Raw genomic sequence first — 14781 nt, 5'->3', positions numbered from 1 at the left:
ACATTGCAAATTTGTGCTTTCATTAGTGACTGTAACTCAATTGCATCTCTGTCTGCTGTTTCAGTTGATACAACTATTTCAAATGCTCTTTTAAATGTAAGTTGTGCTTCAGTTAGGAGCCATTTTGAATGCTTTCTTTTAAGATTCCACAAACTAAACAATCTCTCAGTGCACCATTAAACCCATCACTAAACTGACAATCCTTAGACAATATCTTCAGCTCAGTCACATTTGCTGAAATGGACTCCACTTTCTTTTGATTCCACTTATGAAACCTAAAGCATTCTGCAATCAATAATTGCTTTGGTTCTAAATGTTCCTACATTATTTTCACAATATCAGAGAACCTATTTTCAGCTGGTTTGTTTGGAGCCGTTAAACTTCTATGCAAACTGCATGCTTTTCCACCCAATGCACACAGCAAAACTGGCTTTATATTGGCTTCAAAATAGTGTTCAATTTGCCGAGTATACAATATTCAGTTATCCTTTGTTCAATCAACCATGTCTGTCTCTCTGATGTAGCCAACCATTTCTGCTCTTTCTTAATTTATGATTATTATCACCCAGTACTCACCATTTAAGAACCAGTGATTTTTTTCCATTGTCTGTAGTTTTTTAAAAATTCAAATGTCTCATTGTGCATTTTTTAAAACTTGAACATCTGGCTATGCTTCAACAGATAGGCAGTCGTCTCGATTCATACCACTGTTATGTTTTGTAACTCCAAACCATAGTACTAATTGAAAAAAATGTGCAGCTGGGAATGCATGCCCTAGTTTCATTTTTAATTCTAGCAAGACTTGCGCTTATGACATAATGGCATAATGATATATGCCATTCACATACTTTTAGAAACAGCTCATAATGAATTACTTAAACAGAGAATGGTAAATACATAACAGGAAATTTCAATGAAAGTATGAAATAGATGTATAGTGATCACCTCTTCTTCAAAGAAATCAATGCATTATTTACTAACTCTAGTCTCTAATAAGCTTTTTTGCCCAAAACATGAATCATGTCCCCTGAAGTTCATTGGCTATTGCTGAATTTGGCCTAATATGTACAATCAACAAAACAGCAGAACAGGAAGGCTCATAAATCCAAAGAAAATGGAAATCCTTGAAACAAGGTAGAAGGGACAAAAACTTAAATCATTCCAATGAATTTAAAAGGTAAATATCACTTTTTTTGTATTAATACAACCATAAGTTTTTAAAAAGGTGGAAGTAAGCACTTAAACAGCAGCAGTTCTTGTGGCCAAGGTACTCCCAATGTCCTGTTGGGTGGGTCATATAGCATTTTGTCAGGGCAACAATGCAAGAATGCTTCTAGATGGTGTAAGACATGGGATATAGCAGATTGACAGGTTGTTCTCATGTTCCTATGTACCTTGTTGATCTGTTGGATAAAAAACAGATAGTTGAGAGGTAATATCAAAGTACTGCTGGTGAGCAATGCATCTGCATGGTGGTGGGTAATTTGCACAACAATGCGATACCTGTACTATTAACGTTTACTTCTTTTCTCTTTAGCATTTCAGAGCCTCAGAAGAAGCCACCTGGCCAGTTCCACTGCCATTGAACTACCCCCTAGAAGAAGAGGGAAGGGAGGGTACCAAGGAAAAGAAGAAGACAAGCAGAAGCCTGTATCAGCCAAAAGCCAGTTTAGGTACTGGCATTATGAAGGGCCAAAGGGCTGGATTAGAGGTATGTGGGAGAAACTTGGCATTAGTGGGCTTCAGTAAGACCAGAGAGATAGGGAAGGTATCGCTGTTAATACTGGTATTGGTTTTGACATTGTTACTTTTATTGTCACATGTACCAAATTACCGTGAATCATTTGTCTTGCATATTGTCCACACAGATCAATTCATCACACAGTGCATTGAGCTAGAATAAGGCAAATCAATGACAGTAATGTATGGCATGTCCTAGAGGGAGAAATGTGATTGAGAGGTATGAAATGGAAGTGTACATGAGAAGGCTGCTGTCAATGAAAACGCATAATAATGCTCCATATTAGGTTTATTTGGTCTGCTTGGCTGTCAAAGAGCTGTTAAAGTTAATCTTCATGCAGAGCCAGAAATGCAGCACTTCCAGTTGCTATGATGCACACCTCATAGAGTAGCTGGCTTCTGTTTCCTTGAGTTGAAGGCAAAGAGTAGGTTTAAAGCTTGACACAATATTGTGGGGCAAAAGGCCTGTTTTTTGTATTATAGTCATTTTTAAGGACTCATATAGTCACCTTTTAAGGACTCTAACAGTGTTTTCAATTTTGTTAGAAATAAGTATTTTCACATCCTTTGAACTGGAGTTTGTCCAGATGCCTTCAAAATTCTGGCTGTCAAACTCCTACTTACCAAGTACCTTGATAGTGAGATATTAGGTAACCACAGGCCTTTATCAAATCTTTCCTTCCTGTGCAAGGTTTTTAAGAAAGTTATTTTCAATCAATTCAGCAACTTTCTGAATGAGAACAATATTCTATGAAATGTTTCAGTCAGGTTTTATAACAAACCACAGCACGGAAGTGGCCCTTACCAGAATTGTCAATGATGCTTTCAATAATACCAACAGAGTCTCAGTTCTAACCTCCCTAAATCTATGTGCGGCATTCAAGAGAATTGACTACAATATTCTCCTAGATCACCTTGAGAACTGGGTTGGCCTCTCTTATAGTGCCCTTAATTTGTTTTGCTCCTAAACTTAGAGAGAATTTTTTTTGTCTGTCTTGGAGACCATTTTTCAAAGAGATATAGTGTACCTTTTGGTGATGCTCAGGGAAGCTATCTTGGTCCCCTGCTCTTCTCCTTATACATGCTGCCCTTGGGAAACATAATTAGAGAGCATAAACTTGATTTCCAAGGTTATGTAGATAACACACAATTGTTTATTTCAGTTGAGCCTGAGAATGATAACACTCTAGCTTTTCTGATTTCTGCTTTGCCTGCAATAAACAAATAGATGAGCAATCATTTTCTAAAACTAAATTAAGATAAAACTGAAATACTTTTAGTTGTTCCCAAAGAAAAAAAATAAACACCTTCATAAACTTGGGAACTTGGCTCCCTTTTAAAATCTGAAGTAACAAGCCTCAATGCAATCCTTGATTCTGATTTGAAGTTTAAATCCCACATAAAGAAAGTGACCCCAGAACAGCATTTCTACACTTCAGAAATATTGCAAAGATACATTTGTTTCTGTCATGTAAAGATGCTGAAAAATAATTCATGCCTTTATATTGAGTAGACTACATTACTGAAATGCACTTTCCACAGGCCTTCCAAAACAATCTATTGACAAACTTCAACTCATTGAGAACGCTATGCTAGACTTTTAACTAAAACAAGGATGAGGGAACATATCACTCCCAGTTGACACTTTTCAATGATCCAGGAACAGCTTCTTCCCCTCTGCCACCCGATTCCTAAATGGACATTGAACCCATGAACAGTACCTCATTTTTTAAATACATATTATTTCTGTTTTTTGCACAATTTTTAATCTATTCAACATATGTACACTGTAATTTATTTATTTATTACTATTATTATTTTCTCTCTTCTATATCATGTATTCCATTGAACTGCTGCTGCTAAGTTAACAAATTTCACAACATACGCTTATGATAATAAACCTGATTCTGATAAATGCCAGATCAGAACATATTTACTGTATTTATCATTGCTTTTAACTAGCACCATTTTCTCTTTATTTTCATGTTTGCATTTTATCCCATTGCAAAGCACATTTGCATGAGAAGTACTCTATCAATAAGTAATTATTATTTTTATTTTTTTCTCAGCTCAAGCTTGTAAAACCTGAGGTACAGGCATGGCCAAGCATAGTCATTTCTCAATTGCTCGAAACTTTTGGACTATTCTAGTGGTGTTTAGTTTAGTGCTGTGGTTTTTGGAGATTTAGACAAATTTTCCTGTTATGTTGAACAACATAAGTATTGCTTATTGCTATTGTGTAGTGACTTTGAGATGATACCAGTTGTAGATATAACTACTGGGAAAGTATGCACCCTGTTAATATTCCATAGTCTTTCAATTTCCTCTTTTAATTCAACATATTACTGGTATTTTTACTTATTGGTTTCTGTATGTTGTGTGTGTTTAGAATGGTTATATCCATTAAGTAAGTTATTCATGCTTGTTTATTTGTAATATTATATTAGGGCAATCCATAATTCCTGCCAGATTTGTAACAATGGATCACTCGTAACATAATATTAGGAGTGATACTGGACCAGGCTTATGCTTATAATAAGGTATGCTGTCTTTTATGAGTTTGGATTTTAAAGCAAGATTTTAGTGAATAATGTTTGCCACTTGTTTGTGCCTATGTAGGTAATCAGAATGAATTAAACTGCTGCATCATCTTGTAATGTGTCGAATTGTTTCTGGTTTCTCTTGGCATTTTCTGCATTTGTCATCATGAATTTGTTGGTGTTTCTTATGTATTTTTGATAATTTTGTGCATTGACCACCTGATTCTGTATTACCACAATGCCGAACGTTGAAAGATCTAGATAAAGTGGATGTGGAGTGGATGTTTACTATGGTTGGGGTATCCAGAACTAGAGGGCACAGCCTCAAAATTGAAGAGCCACCCGTTAGAACAGAGGTAAAGAGGAATTCTTTTAGCCAGAATATAAATCTGTGGAATGCTCTGCCACAGACTATGGTGGAGGCCAGTCCATATTAATATTTAAGGGGGAAGTTGATCTTCTCCTGATCAGCCAGGGCATCAAAGGTTATGGCAAGAAGGTAGGTATATAGGGCTGAGTGAAATCCAGAATCAGTCATAATGGAACGGCAGAGTAGACTCGATGGGCTGGATGGCCTAATTCTGTTCCTATGTCTTATGGTCTTATGGTCAGGTTGCCTCACATAAAGCCATGCCAGTTGTTCCTAATTAGACCATGTTTCGGAATCAGAATCAGTTTTAATATCACCTGCACATGTTGTGAAATTTGTTGTTTTGTGGCAGCAGTACATTGCAATACATAATAATTTTTAAAAGCTATAAATTACAATAAGTATGTTCAGTGGATTCCAGTTAATTGGGACACATCAGGTCCAGTACATTTTGGCCCAATTATGTGGCTAGTCCAATTAGCCAAAGTTTAATGGAAATAGTTAAAAAAGTTTTTTAAAAAAACAAACTAATGTTCAACTGAGTAACAATGATATACTTAAATGAAATACAGACAAATTAGAACATTATCAATACTACTGCAGTAACATAAAACAGTGTATTAACTCCTAATAGTTATCAAGGAGTAACTAACACAGTGGGTAAACAACAAGAATTCTGCAGATGCTGGAAATTCAAGCAACACACATCAAAGTTGCTGGTGAACGCAGCAGGCCAGGCAGCATCTCTAGGAAGAGGTACAGTCGACATTTCAGGCCGAGACCCTTCGTCAGGACTAACCGAAGGAAGAGTGAGTAAGGGATTTGAAAGTTGGAGGGGGAGGGGGAGATCCAAAATGATAGGAGAAGACAGGAGGGGGAGGGATGGAGCCAAGAGCTGGATAGGTGATTGGCAAAAGGGATACGAGAGGATCATGGGACAGGAGGTCCGGGAAGAAAGACGGGGGGGGACCCAGAGGATGGGCAAGAGGTATATTCAGAGGGACAGAGGGAGAAAAAGGAGAGTGAGAGAAAGAATGTTTGTATAAAAATAAGTAACAGATGGGGTACGAGGGGGAGGTGGGGCCTTAGCGGAAGTTAGAGAAGTCGATGTTCATGCCATCAGGTTGGAGGCTACCCAGACGGAATATAAGGTGTTGTTCCTCCAACCTGAGTGTGGCTTCATCTTTACAGTAGAGGAGGCCGTGGATAGACATGTCAGAATGGGAATGGGATGTGGAATTAAAATGTGTGGCCACTGGGAGATCCTGCTTTCTCTGGCGGACAGAGCGTAGATGTTCAGCAAAGCGGTCTCCCAGTCAACATCTAGATCTTTCTGTCTCCAGCTCTGGAGACAGCTTATCCACTGATGTCTACTATAAGCCTACTGACTGTCACAGCTAGCTGGACTATTCCTCTTCTCACCCTGTCTCTTGCAAAAATGCCATCCCCTTCTCGCAATTCCTCCGTCTCCGCCGCATCTGCTCTCAGGATGAGGCTTTTCATTCTAGGACGAGGGAGATGTCTTCCTTTTTTAAAGAAAGGGGCTTCCCTTCCTCCACTATCAACTCTGCTCTTAAACGCATCTCCCCCATTTCACGTACATCTGCTCTCACTCCATCCTCCCGCCACCCCACTAGGAATAGGATTCCCCTGGTCCTCACCTACCACCCCACCAGCCTCCGGGTCCAACATATTATTCTCCGTAACTTCTGCCACCTCCAACGGGATCCCACCACTAAGTACAACTTTCCCTCCCCCCCCCTCTGCATTCCGCAGGGATCGCTCCCTACGCAACTCCCTTATCCATTCGTCCCTGCCATCCCTCCCCACTGATCTCCCTCCTGGCACTTATCCGTGTATGCGGAACAAGTGCTACACATGCCCTTACACTTCCTCCCTTACCACCATTCAGAGCCCCAAACAGTCCTTCCAGGTGAGGCAACACTTCACCTGTGAGTCGACTGGGGTGATATACTGCATCCGGTGCTCCCGATGTGGCCTTTTATTTATTGGCGAGACCCGACGCAGACTGGGAGACCGCTTTGCTGAACACTTACGCTCTGTCCACCAGAGAAAGCAGGATCTCCCAGTGGCCACACATTTTAATTCCACATCCCATTCCCATTCTGACATGTCTATCCACGGCCTCCTCTACCGTAAAGATGAAGCCACACTCAGGTTGGAGGAACAACACCTTATATTCCGTCTGGGTAGCCTCCAACCTGATGGCATGAACACCGACTTCTCTAACTTCCGCTAAGGCCCCACCTCCCCCTCGTACCCCATCTGTTACTTATTTTTATGCACACATTCTTTCTCTCACTCTCCTTTTTCTCCCTCTGTCCCTCTGAATATACCTCTTGCCCATCCTCTGGTTCCCCCCCCCCCGTCTTTCTTTCCGGACCTCCTGTCCCATGATCCTCTCGTATCCCCTTTTGCCTATCACCTGTCCAGCTCTTGGCTCCATCCCTCCCCCTCCTGTCTTCTCCTATCATTTTGGATCTCCCCCTCCCCCTCCCACTTTCAAATCCCTTACTCACTCTTCCTTCAGTTCGTCCTGACACAGTGGGTGCTGCCATGTTCTTTTGATAAACTATAAATGAACAAAGTCAGCGTAGAAACCTAGCGTAGATGATGGACTGCCTTCAATGATTGCATCCTCCAAATCTTCATTTTTATTGTAACATTCAAGATGATTATTGATACCATCAAATTTTTCATAGTTCCTAACTCGTTGAAGTAATGAAGTTGTGTCATTTTCACCCCCGACATTTTTTGGCTTCTCCAAGCCTGAATGCTTGAAACCATATTGAGCAAAACAGTTCTGAATTGTCTTACTGCTTATTTCCTGCCAACTATCAGTGACAAAAATTACTGCTTTTTGAAGATAAGCACACACAACTGACGCTGTTTAAAAACTGTTTACTCTAAGCAATCTTTAGTGTCTAACGGCCACACCCATGCACATGTCTGAGGTTAGCTAGAAACTGTTCAGTAACAGATTCTTGCCCTAATTAAGTGACAGATGCCACCTTTTTGAGGCATAGCCTTTTGAAGATGTCCTCGATGCTGGGGAGGCTAGTGACCATGATGAAGCTGGCTGAGTTTACAACTTCCTGCAGCTTTTTCCGATCCTGTGCAGTGGTCCATTAATAGCAAATGTGATGCAACCAGTTAGAGTGCTCTCCATGGTACATCTGAAGAGATTAGTCAGAGTCTTTTGTGACATACCAAGTCTCCTCAAATGTCTAATGAAATATAGCTGCTGTCATTTCTTCTTTGTAATTGCATCAACATGTTGGGCCCAGGATAGATGTTCAGAGATGTTGACAGCCAGAAACTTGAAACAGTTCACCCTTTCCACTGCTCATCCCTTGATGAGGACTGGTGTGTGTTCCCACAACTTCCCCTTCCTGAAGTCCACAATCAAAGCCTCAGTCTTATTGACGTTGAGTGCAAGGTTGTTGTTGTGACTTCACTCAACCAGCTGATTCATCTCTCTCCTGTACACCTCCTTGTCACTAGCTGAAATTCTGCTAAAAATGGTTGTCATCAGCAAATTCATAGATGGCATTTGAGCTGTGCCTGTGACAGGTACTTCTGCTACTTATTTCTACAATGAACTCACAGTGTTCTCTCCTTCTCTCTTATTCTATGCATAGTACCTTACCCAATTAGCTTGTAACATATTGAGTAAGATCTACTTCATGTCTTTGGGTATTTCAGCCTGGTGAATTACCTGATAGCTAGTTTATTAGATACAAGGTCATTGTTAAATGGAAGAGGATGTCTTGGCACTTGTAGTAACAATATTTAAGTAGTTTTTCTCTCATGTGATGTTCATGTTAACAAGCATTTTCAGGCTGAGTTTCCTATTGCAATAATTTGCAGATGAATGCCTGAAATAGCTATAAGTTTTACATGATAAATCCTAGAAACTATGGAAATTATTTTCAGTTTACCAAATGGTTTAAAATGGCTTCAACGATTCTCTATAAATGAATATATTAGATTTTTGGGGGTACAGAGTATATCTTTTAACTTGCGTCAAAAGGTATTTTTAATTATATTTTTTAACTGTACATTGCATAATAGGGCATTAGTCTATTTGTTAGGAAGCATATTAAATATACATAAGTTGGGAAATTTATCCTGTTAGTGTTTCCAAGTCGTAAATATTCAAACCAACTGCATTACCTGTGCGGCTTCTGAAATTCAATTCCAACTGGGGTAGTGATGTAAATACAAGTAAATAGAGCTCAGGTGGTGATCAACAATCATCATCAAGCTCCAAAGATTATGAACCTTATGCCCTGTGACAGGATTGATCCTTTATCTGGCTTATGTCCAGATAACTATGCTGAGCCTACAGGACAGAGAACACTTGACACTTTGCATTTTATTAGATATGATCACTGGTGATCTTATTGGGGACAGAAAGTGTGGTGACAATTCTAGTAGCCTGAGAATTAGGTTATGAATTTAAAATATTTTTAATAATGACTATAAATGTGACAGGATTTCTTAGAATGTGAATTGCGTGGTCCTGCACATTCAAATGTCATGTAATTGAATTTCCATTTCTTCGCATAAAAAATAATTTTGCTAAATCTGAAGCTAGGTTGGTAGGAGCTTGGGAATCAGAGTGTTATGTCAAATAATGTAGCAGTTGGTGTAAAGATACAGTAAGTTCAGAGACTGTAATGGAGGATAGTCAGTGAATAGGGCATAAATACAGTCAGCTGGATGGGTTGAAATGTGATTACTTTAATATGAGAAGTATGAAGAGCAAGGGTTGTAAACTTATAGAACGGATCAGTACATGAAATTTTAATGTTGTTGCCATTACCCGGACTTGGCTGTTGCAGGGGCAGGATTGGCTACTTGATGTTTTGGGGTTTAGATATTTCAAAAAGGGACAGGAAGGGAGGTAAAAGGGGGGTAGCGGGTAAGTGGCATTGCTAATCAGGGAGGACGTCATAAGGAATCATCTATTGAGTCAGTGTGAGTGGAAATCAGAATCAGGTAGCAAGAAATCTTTCTATTGGGAGTTTTCTCTAGACTGCCCTAATAACAACAGGGACACTGAAGAACAGATTTTGGAAAGATGCAATAATAGGATTGTTGTCAATAGAAACTTCAACTTCCCTAATATTGATTGGCACTTCCTGAGTGCAAAAGGTTTAGACGGGGCAGAATTCATTAGTCGATGGAATGGGAAAGTACTTGATTGGGGGAACACTAATTCTGATGGTATTAGGTAGAAATTTAGAAATTTGGGATTGTAAATTGGGACTAGATTTTCTCAGGGAAATGCATGGCAGAAATGTGGTGATTGTTTAGGGAAAACTTGCATGGGGTTCTGAATAAGTTTTGCTCATTGAGAGGGAAAGAATGGTAGGATGGAGGAAACATTGTTGACAAGAGAGGCTGAAAATTGAAACATTTAGTCAAGAGGAAGAAGGAAGCATACTAAAGGTACCGGAAGCAAATATCAGACAGGGCTCTTGAGAGTTATAAGGTTGCCAGGAATGAGCTTAAGAAGGGACTTAGGAAAATGGGAAAAGAGAAAGCCTTGGTGAGAAGCATTAAGGAAATCTCCAAGGCATTCAACGCATACTTGAAGAACAGAAGACTGACTGAAGTGAAGATAAGTTCACTCATGGATAAAGGGGAAAATGTGCTTAGAGTTGGAGGAGGTCAGAGAGGTCCTTAATAAATACTTTCCTTCAGTGTTCACCAGTGAGAGGGACTTTGCTAAATGTGAGGTCAGCATAGAACAGGGTAACGTTCTAAAGCATATTGAAGTTAAGAAAGAGGCAGTGTTAGAGGTTTTATAAAGCATTAGGATAGATAAATCCCCAGAGCCAGATTGGGTATACTCCAAGTTACTACAGAAGTGAAGGAAGAGATTGGTGGGGTATTGATGATGATCTTTGTGTCTTCACAGAGAATTGGAGGATGACAAATATAGTACCTTTGTTCAAGAAGAGTAATAGGATAACCCTCGGAATTACAGACCAATTAGTCTTGCGCCTGTGGAGGGCAAACTGATGTAGGACATAATTTATGAACATTTAGAGAAGCATAGTCTTTTTATGGACAGTTAGCATGACTTTGCAAGGGTCAGGTCATGCCTCACAAAACCTGATTGAATTCTTAGAGAAAGTGACAAAACAAATTGATGAAGATAGAGTGGTGAATGTGGTGTATATGGATTTTTGTAAGGTATGTGACAAGGTTTCCCATGGTAGTCTTATTCAGAGAGTCAGGAGAAATTAGATCTAGGGAAACATAGCTGAGTGGATTCAGACCTGCCTTGGATAAGGAAGTGGGACGGAGGGTTAGTAAATTTGCAGAAGACATAAAGGTGGATAGTGTTGTGGATAGTGTAGAAGGTTGTCATAGGTTACAACAGGACATAAAACATAGTGTAGAGCTGGGCTGAGAGGTGGCAGATGGAGTTCAATTCAGAAAAGAGTGAAGTGATACACTTTGGAAAGTCAAACTTGAAGGCAGAGTACTGTACATGGTTAATGGCATGATTATTAGCAGTGTGGAAGAACAAAGAGAATTTAGGCTCCACATCCATATGCCACTCAAAGTTGCCGTGCAAGTTGAAAGGGTAATTAAGAAGGTGTATGGTGTGTTGGCCTTCATTAGTTGGAGAACTGAGTTCAAGAGCCAAAAGTTAAGATTGCAGCTCTATAAAACCCTGAGTAGACCAAACTTGGAGTATTGTGTTCACTTCTGTTCACCTCTTTATAGGAAGGATGTGGAAGGTTTAGAGAATGTGCAGAGGAGATCAACCATGATGCTGTCTAGATTAGAGACCATGTCTTATGAGGTTGAGTGAGCTAGGACTTTTCTCTTTGGAGCTAAGGAGGATAAGAAGCAAATTGATAGAGGCGTATAAGATTATAAGAGGCATAGATAGAGAGGACTGCCATATGCATTTCCCTGGACAGTAATGGCTAATACCAGAGGACATCCTTTTAAGGTGAGTGAAGAACATTTTAGGGATGTCAGAGTTACGTGTTCTTTTTTTACACTAAAAGTGGTAAATACCTGGAATGCATCACCAGTGATGGTAGTTGAGGCAGATACACTGGGGACATTTCATGACTCTAAGATGGAACATTAGGAGGGAGGGGTTAGACTGAACATGGAATAGGCTGATATAGGTTGGTCCAGCATTATGGGCTGAAGTCCTGTACTGTGCTGTAATGTTCTATGTTTTATAATTCAATTAGATATTTGTAAACTAGACTGAGAAGCTCTAGGCACAATGTGCATTAGTGCTCATCAAATGTTTACAATTTAGGACATGTATTCAGATCCACTGTCAGTTGCACAATGGTTATTTAGGACAGTAACAATGGAAATACAGTCACAATTTTTCTGGACGAGAAAATTTGTTACACTCTTAGAGATCCATATTTCTGGAACATTGCATTCACTGTAAAACTATTATTTAAAGAACTGCTTACCCACTTGATTCCTAATGTTGTAGACTGCTGCTGTTAAGACAGTAAGCTAAGTAAAGAAGAAGAGAATTTGGAAAACCAGGAGGACCATGAAAAGTCCTTGGCAAATGGGATGAATGAGAATTCCAAGGCATTCTATACATACATCAAGAGCAAAAGTATACCTGAGGAGAAGATGGGACCACTCAAGGATAATTGAGGAAGTGGAGGATGTGGATGAGGTCTTAATGAGTACCTTACCCATCAGTATTTACCAAAGAGAAGGAGGTGGAGGATAGGGAGGTCTGTGCTGAGCATCTTAATATGCTGTAGCATTTGAAGATAAAGGAGGAGGTAGTGTTGAATCTCGTAAGGAGCATTTATGTGGATAAGTCCCCAGGTACTGATGGGATGTACCCTAGGCTATTGAGCAAGGCAAGAAATGAGATTGCTGGAGCCTTGACTAACAACTTTGTGTTCTCTCTATCCACAGGCAAGGTTTTGGGGGACTGGCAAGTGGCTAATATTGTTCCACTATTAAAGAAGAGAACCAGGGATAATTCTGGAAACTATAGAACAGTGAGTCTCACATCAGTGGTAGGGAAATTATGGGAGAAAATTGTTCGGCGTAATATTTATGAGCATTTGGAAAACATTGCACTCATTGTCAGTAAGACCAAGGAATTGATTATGGACTTCAGGAAAGGGAAGTTGAAGGAACACACAGTAGTCATCATTGAAAAACCAGCATTGGAAAGAATGAGCAATTTCAAGTTCCTTGCTGTCAACATCTCTGAAGATCTATCTTGATCCCAACATATTCATGCAATTCCAAAGAAGGCGTGACGGTGGCTATATTTCATTAGGAGTTTGAGGAGGTTTGGCATCTCACCAAAGACTCTCACAGGTTTCTACAGATTTACTACAGAGAGCACTCATACTCGTTCTATCACTGTCTGATATAGAGGAGGTACTGCACAGGATTGGAAAAAGCTGCAGAGGATTGCAAACTCAGCCAGCTCTATCATGTGCACTAGTCTCCCTAGCACTGAGAACATCTTCAAAAGGGGATGCCTTAAACAAGCAGTATGCATCATTAAGGCTCTCTGTTACACAGGACATGCTCTCTCCTCATTGCTACCATCAAAGGGGATGTACAGGAGCCTAACAACACACACTCAATGACTTAGGAACAGCTTCTTCCCTACAACCATCAATAAACCTAGGTACATTACCTCAATTTTTTGCTCTCTTTTTTTACTGCTTATTTTTTACATACATTTCTTACTGTAATTTTTTTTAATGTATTGCAATGTACTGCTGCCACAAAACAACATACTTCATGATGTATGCCAGTGATCTTAGACCTGATTCTCATTCTCAAATATGCAGATAACCAAGTTAGTGAATAAATTAAGACACCGTTTAACAATTATTAAGTTCTTGAGGGATCAACTTTTACAGAAACATTTGGTTCAATTTTTATCTTTGTATATCAATGTGAAATACTTTCAAAAGAGGAAATGTGAAGGACCAACTTTAAAAAGAAAGCAACCACCCTTCTTATTCCACATTTTTATTGAATAGGTCTTTGTTCACGTATATTATGGACACAGCTACAAATGACCTGTTCTTAAGCAATGGTAACACATATTCTCTTCATTGAATATTTTCCTGAAATTTTTGCCTTTATCCATGTGCTACATTTGCTGCAATTACTCATTAAGCTATTTACTATACCTGGAAATGAATTCTGTCAATATAATAGCACCATTTTATTTATTATCATACATTTCATTTAAAAAATACCTCTTTGAGTTAGTCCTGACGAAGGGTCTTGGCCTGAAACGTCGACTGCACCTCTTCCTACAGATGCTGCCTGGCCTGCTGCGTTCACCAGCAACTTTGATGTGTGTTGCTTGAATTTCCAGCATCTGCAGAATTCCTGTTGTTTACCTCTTTGCAAAACTTGTTTTAATGGAAATATTTGTTCCTTTGTTATTGCAAAGGGGGAAATCCTTCAGTAGTCTTGTAAACTTGCTCGAAGCAGAAAAAAAGCATGGGTGATCTTAAAGGAAGGGAAAGGATGCTAGAGGTCCTCCACCCATTGGGTTCGAGAAGCCCTCCAGCCAATGGTTGAAGCAGCAATGAAGAGATGGTAACACCAAGCTGGTGAACACAAGTACAGCTCCAGTGGATAAGCGACTAGAGGACAAAGTGTTCGTCATTATTATCTAAGGCCATTGATCAGAAACATTAGTTCAATTTCTCTCCCTATAGGTGCTACCTCACCTCCTGAGTATATACAGCATTTTTGTTTTTATTGGAATTTGCAGTATCCTTCTATATGGTCTATTTTATCACTTGCCGCTCTCCCATTTTTCTACATTCTATTCAGATTTTAAATGCTGTTCACCTAAGAGTGCACTTCTTAATTGTGCCACACCCCTCACTTTCATTGTAATCCCGTACATTGGGATGCCAAATAACCAACCTGTTAGCTCTCCAGCTGAGTAACAAGACCGGAATGAAAAAGAAAACACATTTGTCCTTCAATGGGATAATTTCACTCACACTGTCAAACAATGAGTGCAGCTCAGAGACTGTAATAGATCAGTAGAGGACAGCAGTCAGGACAAGAGAGCAGGTGGCCAGGCAGCAGCTC

At 39.6% G+C, this 14781-nt stretch overlaps 1 long non-coding RNA gene across 1 annotated transcript; it reads right to left on the bottom strand.

The window, feature by feature from the left end:
• Positions 1-948: 948 nt before the first annotated feature.
• LOC140194707 (uncharacterized) lies at positions 949-7441 on the bottom strand. The gene is made up of 3 exons (XR_011885272.1): positions 7273-7441; positions 2769-2829; positions 949-1403 (listed from the first exon to the last, which is right to left on the bottom strand). It is a non-coding gene; the product is annotated as an uncharacterized lncRNA (long non-coding RNA).
• Between the last annotated feature and the right edge of the window lie 7340 nt (positions 7442-14781).

The sequence above is a fragment of the Mobula birostris genome, chromosome 3 (assembly GCF_030028105.1).
Source record: "Mobula birostris isolate sMobBir1 chromosome 3, sMobBir1.hap1, whole genome shotgun sequence".
In the NCBI taxonomy this organism is placed as follows: Eukaryota; Metazoa; Chordata; class Chondrichthyes; order Myliobatiformes; family Myliobatidae; genus Mobula; species Mobula birostris.
This window is presented reverse-complemented; position numbering and strand designations above follow the sequence as displayed.